Source organism: Microcebus murinus, chromosome 13 (genome assembly GCF_040939455.1).
Source record: "Microcebus murinus isolate Inina chromosome 13, M.murinus_Inina_mat1.0, whole genome shotgun sequence".
Taxonomy (NCBI): Eukaryota; Metazoa; Chordata; class Mammalia; order Primates; family Cheirogaleidae; genus Microcebus; species Microcebus murinus.
The window spans coordinates 74109793-74125810 of NC_134116.1; the positions used below are offsets into that span (position 1 = coordinate 74109793).

Genomic DNA, 16018 nt, shown 5'->3' on the forward strand with positions numbered 1-16018 from the left:
CTCTTAATTATTTAATAATCATCAGTCACATTCCCTTTTACGATCTGCTATTTCTAAGTGGAGGTATTTTTAGCTTTTTAATATACAGTCTCCTTGTCAGTCCCCTATTAGTAGTTATGTAGAGACTTGGGCTTAAATACATTTTTGTAAATCTTCAGTTCAGTTATGCCTTAGTTGAGCAGCAGCAGCTAGAACTCCACAGAATTCCAGGTGCCCCATGTCTTCGAAACTGAATTCCATCCGGTTTTCTTGAAAACTGGATTTCCCCATGTGGCTGTCTAAATTTAGGTCTCATGCGTTAGAGCAGGCAGCCTACTGCAAGCACGTCTGTGAACACTCCTTTCTGATGTGCCACATTGTTGAAGAGATGTGGACAGAGTGCACAATTGGTTTGAGTCTGGCCTCCATCATTTCATAGTTTTGACAGTTATCTAAATTCAGTGCTCGAAGAAACAAAACTAGTAAACCAGCATTGAAGCACGGGCAGTCTGACCCAGATTGGGAGTTTAACCTGTGCAATAGTCCATTGCCTTGTAGATGGCAATTGTTAATGGTGAGGAAGCAATTCTCCCTCAGTGTGCTTCCCTGGCCATTCTAGAAGCACAGGAAGCAGCAAGCCTTGGAGTGAGGCAAGTGCCTAATCCAGGTTGGTCAGGAATGATCTAAGGCTGTGCATGTCAACTAGGGACAGTTTTGCCCTCCACCCCACCCAGGTACATTCAGCAGCATGTAGGCCATTTGTTCATTCAACACATTTTGAACACCTATCATGTGCCACATGCCAGGGTTAACCTTCAAGTTTGATTCTTGCCCTCAAGGAGATTATAATCCAGTCTGCACTGGTGGTTCTCCAATTTTACCATGCATCTGAGTCACTTGGAGGCTTGTTTAAAAAAAAAAAAACCATTGCTAGGCCCCAACCTCAGAGTTTCTAATTCAGTTGGTGGTAGGGGTGGGGGATGGACAAGAATTTGCATTTCTAACAAGTTCCCAGGTGGTGCTAATGAACCTGGTCCCAGATCACACTTGAAAACCACTGTTCTACTGGAATAAAGAAAAGAAAGCTAGTTTCGAAGGCAACATTAGCAATATTTGTGGGATACTGGTGAGATTTGATTGTATCTGTCAAAATATCTTGGAGGAGGGAAAAAAGAGATATCACAGCCCATGGCTATTAGATGCAGATTTGGCATTTCACTAAGAACTAGTATTATTGCTGAAAGCCTAGCCATTTTAATTCATATTTCTCTAAAGCCAGCAAAACTGAACATTTTGTCATCTCTAAAAAAATTTATCTACTTTTTACATGAATTATGTTTTCAATTATTTTTTTAAAAAATTTTCTGCTGAGGTCTTGGTGAGCAAATGGTTTTAAACTCTATGATTTTGGCTAAGAAAGAGATGTAAGATATAGACACTAGTTCTTAAAATTCAGCACTGTTCACTTTTGCCAAGTGAATATAAACTGAATTGGATCAAATTATGGAGAACAGAGTGTCTAGAATATTGTTTTTTTGTTTTTTTTTAACCTTATCATTGAAAAATGTAATCAGGGAATCAAGGTAGCAAGTCTCAAGATAGCAAGGGTTAAATTTCCAGACTACCACGAGTCCGAATTTGCAAGAAAAGCTTTCTGTTCCATATTTGCCTGGGAAGGCTCCAAGGGAAACACAAGAAGCAGCAACTCAAATCCTGTTCTCTTCATTATCCCTTTTTTAATAGCTCTTGCATAGGCTCGGTTTTTGGAAGTTGTATGATGCTAATTTAGGTATATATGTCATTACAATTTTAGCATGGATCCTTCTCAGGCGTACACAAGATATGCCAGACATGTGAAAAAAGGAGGGAGCCGAGCGCAGGAACCTCAGGGGCACTGCATAGCTGTTCTAGAATCAAAGAGCACGGTAACACATGCTGAATTGATAGACCTGAGGTTCAGATCCATCCTGTTCCATGTCTCACCCTCTCCCCAACATCCCCTGCTCTTTCCATTAACTTTATTCTATATAAATCCGTAGGTTAGAAGTAGAACCATTAGGTACAAGACTAAAAAGGGGCAAAGTTGGACTGGATTTAAGAAAGAATCAAGTGATAATTAGCTTTGTCATGGTTAGTGAAATCATTTGTCTTGACCTAGAGAGGTGTTTTTGCAAAAGCTGGTTGCTGGTGTGAAGTAGGATGGGTGCTTAGAGGATTGAGTTAGATGACCCCCCGCCAAAGCCCTTTTATCTCCAAGGTGAATCGATAAATCTAGGATCCTTATCGGAGCCAGCTATGGGCAGAGCACAGTGCTAGGCAGTGGGCACACAAAGAGCCAAGGAGCATGATCTTGGCCTTCAGAGGCTTGTTCCCTGAGACCAGGCACACAAACAGAGACAGACATGCATACATACATACATACATAAAAGGCTGCGTGCAGTGGCTCCTGCCTGTAATCCTAGCACTCTGGGAGGCCAGGGCGGGAGGATGCTTTGAGGTTAGGAGTTCGAGATTAGCCTGAGCAAGAGCAAGATCCTCGTCTCTACTAAAAATAGAAAAAATTAGCTGGGCACAGTGATGCGTGCCTGTAGTCCCAGCTACTCCGAAGGCTGAGGCAAGAGGATCGCTTGAGCCCAGGAGTTTAAGGTTGCAGTGAGCTACCATGATGCCACGGCACTCTAGTCAGGGTGACAGAGAGAGACTCTGTCTCAAAAATAAATACATTAAGGCCGGGCGCGGTGGCTCACGCCTATAATCCTAGCACTCTGGGAGGCCAAGGTGGGAGGATTGCTCAAGGTCAGGAGTTCGAAACCACCCTGAGCAAGAGCGAGACCCCGTCTCTACTATAAATAGAAACAAATTAATTGGCCAACTAATATATATAGAAAAAAATCAGGCTGGTCCGAAGGTAGTGAGTTATCTCACGTGATTGTTCACAGTCAGTTACAGATTGAACTCCTTGTTCTACTACTTTCCCCCCTCCTCACTACTGCACTTGACTAGTCTAAAAAAAAAAAAAAGAAAAAAAGAAAAAAATCAGCCGGGCATGGTGGCGCATGCCTGTAGTCCCAGCTACTCGGGAGGCTGAGGCAGCAGGATCGCTTGAGCCCAGGAGTTCAAGGTTGCTGTGAGCTAGGCTGACGCCATGGCACTCACTCTAGCCTGGGCAACAAAGCGAGACTCTGTCTCAAAAAATAAATAAAAAAATAAATACATTAACAAATAAGCAAAGGAACACAGGTGAGGCATTGTTTTTTTAGCCCTGGAACTGGTACATATTATCACTACGATTACGTGTAGTGCTGAATTCTTATCAATTACATTATTTGTATGATGTGCAACACCCAAGGAACTTTTAATGGGATTTAGGGACAACTTTTTTCCATAAAAACACTACTTTGCATAAAATAAAGATGAAAACATGGGAAAGGAGCCGTAAGAAAATGTGGAATTCAGTGCAAATTATATTAGACTAGAAAAACATATTATACAATTATTGCTCTTTAATTTGTTGTGTAAGTAAATTAAGTTAATTTCAGTGTCTCAAGGATTCAGTAACTTGTTTTAGTGAATTCTCTCTTTGAAGATATGCTGGTGTCTCCTGCTTATTGACAACTGTGGCGCCAGCTTCCGAAAGCTGCTTTTTCAGAGGTCTGCAGTTTTTTGACACTTCTCCCATTGAGAAAGTAGAACTTTTCTTTTGAATAATTCTCGTTTCCCACTAACTATATGAGTAACCTGGTGTATCTTGTTAAGATGCACACAGATTAAGGTTTCAAGCATAATAATCCTTATCCATTCCCTTTTGATTATAGGGATTGTGGTAAGTAATAGAAGTTTCTGAATAAAGACTGCTTTTGAGGTCGCAAAGCTTTGAAAATCTTAGGTATAAACAAAGCAACGTATTCTGATAAATTATTGATATCTAAACTAGTTTTCTCGAGCTTCTTACTCATGGGTTGAGAATTTCTTCCTGAAATTTGGATTGACTGTATTATAGAAATGTGGTTTATCTTTTCCTAAATTTAGGATGATTATTTTAAAAAATAATTCTGGGCATTTTTTTAGTCTATGTATTAATGTAGTATTCAATGCATTAGTTAGAACTCTGGTTGCTAATAAGAGCAACCAAAATCAGCCAATGCAAAAGAGGGATGTAGGTGGAAGAATGCAGCTAGGCCTCAACCAGGGAACAGACTGGAACTGGAAGCCATCAAAACTCCAAGAAGTTCTTTGTCTTTGTGTCCTCTGTCTCTTGTCTCTGCTGGTTCATGAAGTTCTTACACTTCTATTTTGTTGCTTTCTGGAGACCAGATTTTTGTGCTTCTTCATCCATGTGCCAAAATATGGCCCCTCCACAGATCTTGGATATACATTTTATAGCTAAAGCCATAAGAGAGATAACTGCCTATTCTTCTCCAGAGAAAGGATCTATTCATAGTGCAATTAGCTATGGCGAGAGGGGGCAGATCACACAACCTAGTAAAGATGTGAGCACATGAACCCACCCCCAGGAATCTGAGGGGAGGGGCAGTCAATTTTAAGAGACATGGGAAGGGTGAGGATGGCTCCTACGCTGGACAGACTCAACATGGTTTATTATAGTCATTACTCTAGGAATTTATATATATATCCTGTGTGTGTATATATTATAAATATATATATAGAAAGAGAATTTCTAATTACCATAATCCTACAAAGTAAGTATTATCCTCGTTATAAAATGAGGAAAGTGAGGCTGAGGGACATTAAATTACCTGCCCAAGGTCATGGATAGTGAATGAGCAAACTTGGATTCAAATTCAGGTCCGTCTGGCTCCCAAACCCATGGTCTTTTTTTTTTTTTTTTTGAGACAGAGTCTCGCTTTGTTGCCCAGGCTAGAGTGAATGCTGCCGTAGAGTCAGCCTAGCTCACAGCAACCTCAAACTCCTGGGTTCAAGGGATCCTGCTGCCTCAGCCTCCCGAGTAGCTGGGACTACAGGCATGCACCACCATGCCCGGCTAATTTTTTCTCTATATATTAGTTGGCCAATTAATTTCTTTCTATTTATAGTAGAGACGGGGTCTCACTCTTGCTCAGGCTGGTTTCGAACTCCTGACCTTGAGCAATCCACCCGCCTCGGTCTCCCAGAGTGCTAGGATTACAGGCGTGAGCCACCGAGCCTGGCCAAGCCCATGGTCTTTTTACATTAATTACCACACTGCCTTAGTCTGGGCTGTCCCGAAAGCAAAGCCTGTACCAAAGACTTGGAAGTAGGAGTTTATTTGGGAATGTGACACCCAGAAACAGACTGTGAGGGACAGAAGAATGGCCCCGGGAGGGAGGGAAAGCCAGTCCAAGGATCTTTCTCAAACTGGCAGCCATTACGAATATCTGCTACTTACTCCTCTGCTACTTACTACCTTATCAAATGCGCCTCAGAATTGGCCACCCTGGGATCAAAATGAGGAAAGCGTTTTTCTGTGAGCTCCTGCCCCTCAGTGGTCAAGGGTGACCTTACAAGGCCTTCACTATCCCCTCCCCCACGCCCCACCGTTTCCAGATTGTACCTACCTGAGTGCCCCGTGGTTCCCAGGGCAATCCTATGTCACAGCACCGACGTAGCCTTGAGGCCAGAAACGAGTTACATGGCCAAAGCAAGATGCCGTCAGGGTGTGTGTGCGCAAGGGTAGTAGAAGCCTGCACAGGACTGGGCACCACGGCAGTGTTTGAAATAAGAGGTGAAGTTAAAAACACATGAGGTTCCGCCCAGAATGTTCTGAGACACACACTGGCCAATTATAATGAGAGTGGAATGAGAATCTTGAATATCACAGTTCATTCATTCGTTCGTTTATCCATTCAGCCATCATCTCGAGCCAGGTAATATATAATCCTACAAATTAGGAATTAAAATGAGTCTAGTTGAGTTTCAGATACCACAGAAAATAAAATAGACAATGTGATAGTATGTTATAAGCACTTCAATAGAAGTATACAAAAGGTAGTAAAATTGTAGAAGACAGACAACCAATGCATTGTGTGTGTGTGAAAAGGTCATGTCATTTTCCTAGAGTTTAATCTTCAGAGATAAATAAAAGCCAGTTGGGGAGAAATGTGAATATCAACTGCATCTTCAAATTAAATTTTAGTATTCAGTTTCCTGAGCATGATCGTTGTATTGTGGTTATGTAAGAGAATGTCCTATTTTTAGGAGGTACGTGCTGAAGAGTGTAAGAGTAAAGTATAACGTCTGCAACTTACTCTCACAAGACCACCAAGGTGTGTGTGTGTGTGTGTTTGTGACAGGAAAGAGCAAGTAAGCACAATATGGCAAATATTAACAACCAGTGAATGCAAGTGAAGGGCATATAGGTGTTTATGGTACTAGTCTTACAACTTTTCAAACTTGTGTGAAATAAAAAAGTGGGGGGAGTGGGAGAGGGAGGGCATGGGCAATATGCATAACCTTAACAGTTGTACCCCCATAATATGCTAAAATAAAAATAAAAAAAGTGGAGGCTGGAGAAAATTAATTGAAGGCCATGGGCAGGAGTTGAGGAGACGCAGCCTGGGATGAGCTTGTGACGAGGACACCAAGGCATGAGGATGCTTGGGGCTTTCCAAAAAGGGCATGGGCAGCTGTGGCTGGAACACAGAGTGGTCCTGGTAGCGGAGCGACAACAGTGAGACAAGACAAGACAGTGCGCTGTGCAAGAGTGTTTGGCGGCATCCTGAAGGCTTGGGTGACACTGAAGGATTTCATGCATCTTTTGTGTTTTGAGTGATCACATGAGCAGCAGTTAAACAAGGCTGGATTGGAAAGGGCCAAAACTATGGCAGAAAGATGAGTTCCTGTGTCATTACAGTAGTTAAGATGACAAATTCTGTCGGCCTAAAGGAAACTGGTGCCAAAGATAAAGTGAAGACAACTTTGAAACTACACAGGGCAGAAGAATCAGCAGGGTTTGGCCACCAGTTACACTCACTACGTTCCTGCTTCAGTTCGGTGTGATGAGTCTCTTCAACCCTAAAGAAAAGGAAGACTTGTGGGGGGATAAGATTAGTTATAGGACTTTTTTAGCCTTGAACTAATAAATTAAGAGCATTGGTTTATACATCAAGGGTTTATTTATCTTTTATCACCATATCCAGCCCTGTCTGCAGTAGTAGGTATTCAGTAAAAGTTTTAAAATTGTGTTTAGAAATCATAGTAGTAGATGGTAAAATACTTCCCTCAGTTGCCCATACTCCGGGAAACAGGCTATATATTTTTGGTATGTTTTCTTCCTGAGGGCTAAGCATTTTGGGCAACATCTGCCTCCTAACACCTGTTGGACGGCTTTACCTGGCAGTCTGAAACGAACACACACCAGGCTAGGGCCACTTAAATAAAGTACCTTCACTTTTTGAAACCTATCAGATGTATCTGGAATCCGTTTTGTCTTCCACTAGCTAGTTCATTGTCTCAGTTTAGGAAGTACAAGTATTTCTACTTCTGAGGAAGTTTACTACATGAAAAGTGAGTTTAAAGAACTTGCAGAGTAGGAAGGAAGCACTTACATTTCACACAGCATGCATTTGCAAATGCAAAAATTTCCTTTCAGTAATTGTTAGGCTCAGGAGCAGGAATGAAGGAACAAATACAGTACGGAAGCCAGGCTCACCTAGATGTGCAGACACTCGGGCCAAAGAGAGGTGGCCTGTGTGTGTCATCGGAGGGTCCCTGAGCACAGGAGCAGTTCCCCTGGTGGATGATGAGCTGCGAAGCCCATGGTAGTCACAGAGAGAGAATGCGTACATCAAGGAACTGAAAGACATCCGGACTTGATTTAAATTCTATGTCTAAAAGCTTTCCTTGACACCCCACCACCACCACCGTGTTAGGGAGATCAGGCGCTGTCATCCCTCTCAGCCGTTAGCACTGGCCATGCCGATGGTAACGTCCAATTGTCTGCCTCCCCCTCGACTTCAGGTAACGCCTCTGAAGGCTGCCCACCTCTGTGTTCCTAGCATTCAACTTGGTGCCCAGCACACGGTCAGCCCTCCGCAGTTTTTACATATATGAGTGAACGAACGGACAGATGAACACACATGGCTTCCTTAAGAGATATTACAGCCCTGATAATCATAACAGCACTAGTATTAGCCCTTTTCTTTATAAAGAGTTTCAATGTAGTGTTTAAAAAAAAAAAGCATGGGTTTTTTAAAAATATAGTACACACGCATATTCCAGTCTTTCTAATGTATATGAATATTAATTTGTAAAGTAATCTAAGCTCATATGCTTTAAGAATTAGTGTTGGTCGGGTGCAGTGGCTCACGCCTGTAATCCTAGCACTCTGGGAGGCCGAGGCGGGTGGATCATTTGAGCCCAGGAGTTCAAGACCAGCCCGAGCAAGAGTGAGACCCTATCTCTACTAAAAAAATAGAAAAATTAATTGGCCAACTGAAAATATATAGAAAAAATTAGCCGGGCATGGTGGCACATGCCTGTAGTCCCAGCTACTTTGGAGACTGAGTCAGGGGGAATCCCTTGAGCCCAGGAGATTGAGGTTGCTGTGAGCTAGGCTGACACCACAGCACTCTAGCCCGGGCAACAGAGTGAGACTCTGTCTCAAAAAAAAAAAAAAAAAAAAGAATTAGTGTTTATTACTAAGGTGTTGTTTTAGGATCTGCCAAATACTGGGATGCTGCCCCGATCTGGTTGGACCTTTCTCTGATTCTTTCAATTCCAGTGAAGCTAAAATTTCAGTACACCAAGAGATAAAGCAGCCAAAAGGAGCTCACCTTGTGCCTTTATTCACTGTCCGGGACAATGTCAATAGAGACTGCTTCCCGCTCTCGGCACAGTGCCCTTGCTGTCCAAGGCCAGAACGTCCAAGAGAGTGTGGTTCATTTGGTCCTTGGAGTCCACAATCCACAGCAAAGTTCTGTGGGTTCCTGCTTCCATGGAGAGATGGTCTATTAATAACTTTTTTATACACCCCCCAGGGCAGAAACTTTTGGTCCTGAGTGACATCTTATCATAACTCAGTGGAAACATTGAGAGGCAAGCAAACATAATTCTAGGCAAAGAAGGACTCCTCTCATAAGAATTTTGCAAACAATACATACTCTCTGATTTTTGTAACAATGCTTGTAATTTATCTTTTGGGAAAGAGGCACACAGATCTTGATGTAACTTGTATAACAGTCACTGCTTATTAATGAAATGTCCTTCTCAAATGAAAGGAAAAAACAGTGGTGATGTTAGAGAGTGTCCTACAGCATGTGCTTATGACTCCTTAAAATCCTAAAACACAGTGGTGTTGCTATTGCAGATTATGCGAGAACAACACCGTTAGATAAAACGCAGAAAGTGATGAGACAGAGCTTTCTATTGTAGAGACTTTTTTTTCTCCTAAATATAGGAGAAAAAAAAATTCTACAGTCATGTCTGTAAAGACCCTTTTCCAGTGGTGTTACACAGCTATTGCAACATAATGCTATGTAGCAAACCACTGCAAACTCAGTGCTTTATAGCCACATACATCTATTCTTATACTCACTGGTCTTAAAGTTGACTCAGGTTCAGCTTGTATAGGATGAGCTCAACGGGGTGACTCTTCAGGCTGTGGGTAAAGGACACTAATATTTAATCAGTTGAAACTAACCTTGCCTAGCCAAGGGTGGTGGCTCATACCTGTAATCCCAGCACTTTAGGGGCCTGAGGGGGAGGATTGCTTGAAGCCAGAGATCAACCTAACTGAGATAGCAAGATGTTGTCTCTACAAAAAATTAAAAATTAGTCAGGGTGACGGCACGTGCCTGTAGTCCCAGATACTCGGGAGGCTGAGGCAGGAGGATTGCTTGAGCCCCGGAGTTTGAGGTTGCAGTGAGCTGTAATGACATCACTGCACTCCAGCCTGGACAACAGAGTGAGACCCTGTCTCCAAAAATAACAACAACAGTAATAATAATAGTGGATAAAGAAAAATGAAAATAACCTTGCCTTCATGAGGTTTTGCTACCATACGTAATTATTAAACTTTCACTGAATTGTTTAGCAACAGTATTTTTCATGAAACAGGGTAAAGTAAGAAAACTTACAACTAGAACAGTGTCTTGCCTATAGAAAGTTCTCAAATAATCCTTGGGAAAAAAATAAAACAATGGAATATGAAAAATCAGAGATGAAAAAATTCTGTGAAAACTATAACAGGAGCAAACCTTGGACAAAGCTTGACAGATCTAAACAACAGACCACCTTTTACTCATTCCCTTTGTCACCAATGATGTGAAGAACATTCTCAGGAGGGCTTCAGGTTTAACATGGCAGATGGAGCACACGTATTGTCTCTGCTCCCTGGCTAAAACACAGTAGAGCGATAGTGAGGGAGTAGGATGGGGAAGATAGAAGACAGAGGGACATGGGGTAATTAGCAGCAGAGAGCTGAGGCCTACTGCCTGCGCATGTGTGTGTTAGGGTGGCGGGTGGTTAAGAGTCAAGTTTCAATAAAGGGGACCTAGGCCGGGCGCAGTGGCTCATGCCTGTAATCCTAGCCCTCTGGGAGGCCAAGGCGGGAGGATTGCTCAAGGTCAGGAGTTAGAAACCACCCTGAGCAAGAGCGAGACCCCGTCTCTACTATAAATAGAAAGAAATTAATTGGCCAACTAATAAATATAGAAAAAATTAGCCGGGCATAGTGGCGCATGCCTGTAGTCCCAGCTACTCGGGAGGCTGAGGCAGGAGGATTGCTTCAGCCCAGGAGTTTGAGGTTGCCGGGAGCTAGGCTGACGCCACGGCACTCACTCTAGCCTGGGCAACAGAGTGAGACTCTGTCTCAAAAAAAAAATTAAAAAATTAAAGGGGACCTTCAGGTACCTCTGAAGCTGGGTTCAGGGCAGGATCGAAAATTAAAGAATTAATGAGAAGATTGTATAAGGAATAATCAAACTTCCAGATTCCCTCCTCCCACAGTGTATTTTGGAAAGTGTTTCTCCCCAAGCATAAAACCTGTGTTTTGGTCTCCAGCACTAGAACTTTCTGTGATGACGGGAATGTTTTATATCTGCATTGTCCATCGGCAAGTGGCTCAACAGCCACTTAAAATGTGGCCAGTGTGACCAAGGAACTAAATTGTAAATTGAGTTTAAATTCAAGCAGCCACACGTGGCTAGTGGCTGGAGACCGTGGGCAGTGCTGCTCTGGACTCAGGGACCACAGGCACCGCTGAGAGCAGGGATGGAGTCTCTTGTGGAAAAACAGGGAAAGTGAGTGGAATTCTTCAAGTGAAAGGTGAGATCTCTCAACCTCTTCTCCTCTATGGGGCCCAGATTGGAGGATTCCTTTCTGAGGAAACTTGCCTGCCAAGGAGAAAAGATGTATAAATGCAGACACTTGGTTATTCCAGTAGAGCGGCTGGCACTCTGCCTCATCACCCTGACAGCACACCTCCGGAACACCTCACACACAGCGCTCTCAGCAGCGTTTTGTTGTTTTATGTTTCGTTTTGAGATGGGGTCTTGCTGTGTTGCCCAGGCTGGTCTCGAACTCCTGGGCTCAAGCGATCCTCCCACTTCTGCCTCCCATCAGGCAGCACTTATAAATACCTTGCTCTTCAGTGTGACTAGGCAGCCAAGGATCTTCATACATTGGAGGAAAGCTGCCTAGCTGAAACGGAAATCAATGCAAACAGAAGAAGAACTGAAACCAAGATGGGAAAGGGAACATAAGGAAATTTTTTTTTTTAATTTTTTAGAAGAGAAATGATATTGCAAGCTGCAACAAGATTGGGAGGCTATTTAAAAGACTGGGGGCCAAAAGTGCAGAGAAGCAAACACATTTCTCCACTCAGACACCTCCTGACTCACCTGAATTCCGACAAAGCACAGGAAGCGCCAGCTCTCAGCCTGCCCTGGATTTTGCCTGGTGGCTGCAGAAACAACTCGGGAGTAAAAACGGAGGAGAATCATTAAGTGATGTTCTATCCTGACCCACTGCCTACAAATCAAGTGTTCCCACAACCTCCTCCTCAGGTTCAGTTAATTTGCTAGAGCAGCCTACAGAACTCAGGGAAACACTTGACTTCCGTTGACCCACTTATTACAAAGGATACAGAGGAATAGCCAGATGGAAAAGGTGCATAGGGCGAGATGGGGGAGGGGGTGCAGAGCCTCCATGCCCTTCCCAGGGCACCACCCTCCAGGAGGCCCCACTTCTTCAGCTATCCAGAAGCTCTCCGAACCCAGTTCTTTGTGTTTTTATGGAAGCCTCATTATTGTGGGCATGGTTGATTAAATTGTTGGCTATTGGAGATCAACTCAACCTTCACCCCCGCTTCCCCTACTTGGAGGTTGGGGGTGTGGGTCTGAAGTTCCAGCCCTCCACTCATGCCTTGGTCTTTCTGGTGACCAGTTTTCAACCTGAAGCTATCTAAGGGTCCTCAGCCACTATTTATTTCATTAGTATACAAAAGATACCCTTATAGATCGATCTGTAGATCCCTAGGGTTTTAGTAGCTGGCCAGGAAGCAGGGATGAAGGCCAACCGTGTCACTAGAGGGCTTCCATTGTGTCACCTCTGGAGCAGACAGGGACACTCAGGTGGGGAGCTGGTTCAGATCAGAACCTCTGACGTGGTGTGTTCAATCCCAGGCAGAGGGACACAGCCAGGATCTGCTGGGCCAGGGAATCCACCTACATGTCAGTCACCTGCAGGCGTGGGTGCAGGTACCTCTGGCTGGGAATTGAGTGTCACCATCCCAGGCTCAGAAGCCCATTTCCCCAAGACAACCTCCAGCTAGTAAACCTCTGTAGGCAGGTTTGGTCTGAATACCAAGGACAGTACAAGCAGCGTTGCCTTCAAGGTTGCCATTCGTCTTGTCCCTGGGAAAGACCCTCATGCCTAAACTATTTTGATTCCAGAATGAAGAAATATCTGTGAATTCCACAGTTAGTTCTATAGAGGCTGGAGTTTTACACCTCTGTTTGACTGGAAACTCTCAGTGAGGTAGGAAAAAAAATTCAGAAATTGTAGGTGTGCCTTTATAGAGACTTGACAGATTAATTTTGCAGTTGGGTCTATGGGGCCTAGAGTCCTTTAGAATCCCTGCTCTAGTTGAAGTTAGGCACACCCTGGCCCTGGTACCCCATCGAAGCTAGCTTAGGAGCCACCCTGCAGGGACTTGGCTGATGCAGTCAGTCCCAAATCTTTAAATTATTCACCAGGGGCACTTCCTAGATGGGTCTGATTTGATCAGGTGGCTGAGCTGTAAGTTCTCCTCCTTTGCAGGGAAGATACCAGGACTGGGAGAGTCCCTCCTAGCACCCTGGAAGCAACTGTGGCCTCCGAGTGGTCTCAAGGCGGCGACCTCTCTGGGCTCCATACCTGAAACAGGCAGGACTGGGAGCGTGTGGACTCCACATTCTGCACCCACGTATTTGGATGACTAAAGAAAAGCACGTGCAGCTGCGGTCCGTGGGCCCAGAAGGAAAGTTTTCGTGTCCACTGACAGGTGTTCACAACAAGCGGAGCTCACTGTTTGGAATCGGTGGGTTTGGGGAACCGCTGCCACCGCCATCAGCACATTGGTCCCAGACACGCTCATGAAGCAGCCGCCCACTCAGGCTGTGCTGGGCCACCCCGCTGTGCAGTGAAAAGGGGGAGATGTCCACGGAGAGCGTGAAGGTCAAACGTTATGTGTACGGAGAGAGGCCAGACTGTGCCCCTGTGGAGTTCTCAGATGAGGAGCACGAGGAATTTATGTTTATTAAAAAAGCCGAAGAACACTCTGGGAGGCCCAGGCAGGCGGATTGCTCGAGGTCAGGAGTTCGAAACCAGCCTGAGCAAGAGTGAGACCCCGTCTCTACTATAAATAGAAAGAAATTAATTGGCCAACTAATACATATAGAAAAAATTAGCCGACCATGGTGGCTCATGCCTGTAGTCCCAGCTACTCAGGAGGCTGAGGCAGGAGGATTGCTTGAGCCCAGGAGTTTGAGGTTGCTGTGAGCTAGGCTGACACCACGGCACTCACTCTAGCCTGGGCAACAAAGCGAGACTCTGTCTCAAAAAAAAAAAAAAAAAAAAAAAAAAAGCCGAAGAACAAGAGGCAGAGCTGAAGAACAAGAGGCAGAGCTGAAGAACAGGAGGGAGGAGCAGGAGTGTAGGCGGCCCAGCTGCGGCGTTTACAGGTCAGGATCAGGGATGACGGGGACAAGAGATTGGCTGGACGTCAGAACAGCCCGGAGGCTGACGAGACGGGAGAAAGCAGCTTGGAAGTAGGAGACGTCTGGGGCGTGGAATGAGGAGGTAGCAGTGAAGAAGAGGAGGGAGGTATGGAGGGTGAGAAGATGGAGCCATGTGGTGGTGGGTGTGTCAGGGAGACAGGAGAGAGAAAGTGAAGAGGGAAGTCACGGGGCGGAGGACGAGGGAGTCCTGGGGGCGCGCAGAGTCGGAGTCTGGGCGCACAGAAGGTGGGCTGGAGCCCCGCCATGAGCAAGCCGGGCTGCTTTGGGAAGAAGGGCCGAGGGAGGGTTCCAGAACGTGGGGCTGAAGCATTGAACAGAAGGCACCGGAGCAGGAAGCAAACCTCCTGGCCGGGGAGAGGCGCCAGTGCACGCTCGAGATTGCAGGAGCCCGAGGACGGGCTGGAGGAGAACACGCGGTCCCCGGCTGCACGGTGCCCTCCATACTGCTGACGGGAGTGACGAGGACGAACTCGAGGCATGGAAAGTTGGAGAGCTTTTGAGAGTCAGGAGGGACAGAGAAGATGGAGAAGTGCTTGAGAAGGAGAAAGCAGTAAGAGAAGCGAGCTGAGCTTCAGACAAACGGTGAAGTCATTACCAACAAAGCTCTTAAGGACAAATATAAGTTCTTACAAAAGTGTCATCCCTGGGTGCCTTCTTTATGGATGAGGGTGAATACAGAGAGATCCCAGTGCCCCCACCCTGGAGGATCACTTCAACAAAACCATTCTTCCCAAAGTCGTGCGGGTCGAGAACTTTGGACACTCTGGTTGTACCAAATGCGTCCACTCTGTGGATCAAGTCACCACCTCCTTCCACTCAGCATGGGGCCAAGAGAGTGAGTGCCCAGAATACAGAGTTCTTTACACAGAAGGAGCAGGGGTACCGGATGTATCTGAGCCACCATCTGCCAAGAAGCGGAGAATGACGTGGGGTTCAACTACTCTTCCAACCGTGGGACACGGGCAGTCTCAGCATCGGGTCCTTGATTAGCTTCTCCCACTATTTACATGGAAATGGCCGTTATTTCCAGCCTGTTGGACCGACTGCCATACTTGTGATACTGGGTAGCCCAGTTTTTGAAGGTGCTTTGTGAGATTTAGACCCATGCTGAGAAATCCCCAGAAAAGCACTCTCCAGGTAGAATTAGAGGCTTCCTATTTATTTCTGAGAAATCGTAGGTTTCGTTGATGCTATGGCTTCCCATATTTACATGGGGCTGTTCCGATTTTTTTTTTTAGACAGAGTCTCTCTCTGTTGCCTGGGCTAGAGTGCCATGGCATCAGCCTAGCTCACAGCAACCTCAAACTCCTGGGCTCAAGCGATCCTGCTGCCTCAGCCTCCCAAGTAGCTGGGACTGCAGGCATGCGCCACCATGCCCGGCTAATTTTTTCTATATATTTTTAGTTGGCCAATTAATTTCTTTCTATTTTTTTAGTAGAGATAGGGTCTCACTCTTGCTCGGGCTGGTCTTGAACTCCTGGGCTCAAATGATCCACCCGCCTCGGCCTCCCAGAGTGCTAGGATTACAGGCATGAGCCACCGTGCCCAGCCTCAATTTTTTTTTTTTTTTTTTTAAGAGACAGGGTCTCACCATGTTGCCCATGCTGGATTCGAACTCCTGGGTTCAGGTTATACTCCCACCACAGCCTTCTGAGAAGCTGGGACTACAGGCAGGTGTTTTTTTTTTTCCCAGCTCTGTGTTTTTTTTCCCAGCCCCTTAGCTTGTGTCAGAAACATGGGCCTGTAAGTGGATAATGCATTACTAACCCTTAGGGGTTAAGGAAATATAAGCTCAGGAAATACAAGCTCATTGAAACCTATTT

General features: G+C 45.1%; 1 pseudogene; it reads left to right on the plus strand.

The window, feature by feature from the left end:
• Positions 1-8420: 8420 nt before the first annotated feature.
• On the plus strand, positions 8421-15581 carry LOC142874905 (microfibrillar-associated protein 1 pseudogene; annotated as a pseudogene).
• Positions 15582-16018: the final 437 nt, after the last annotated feature.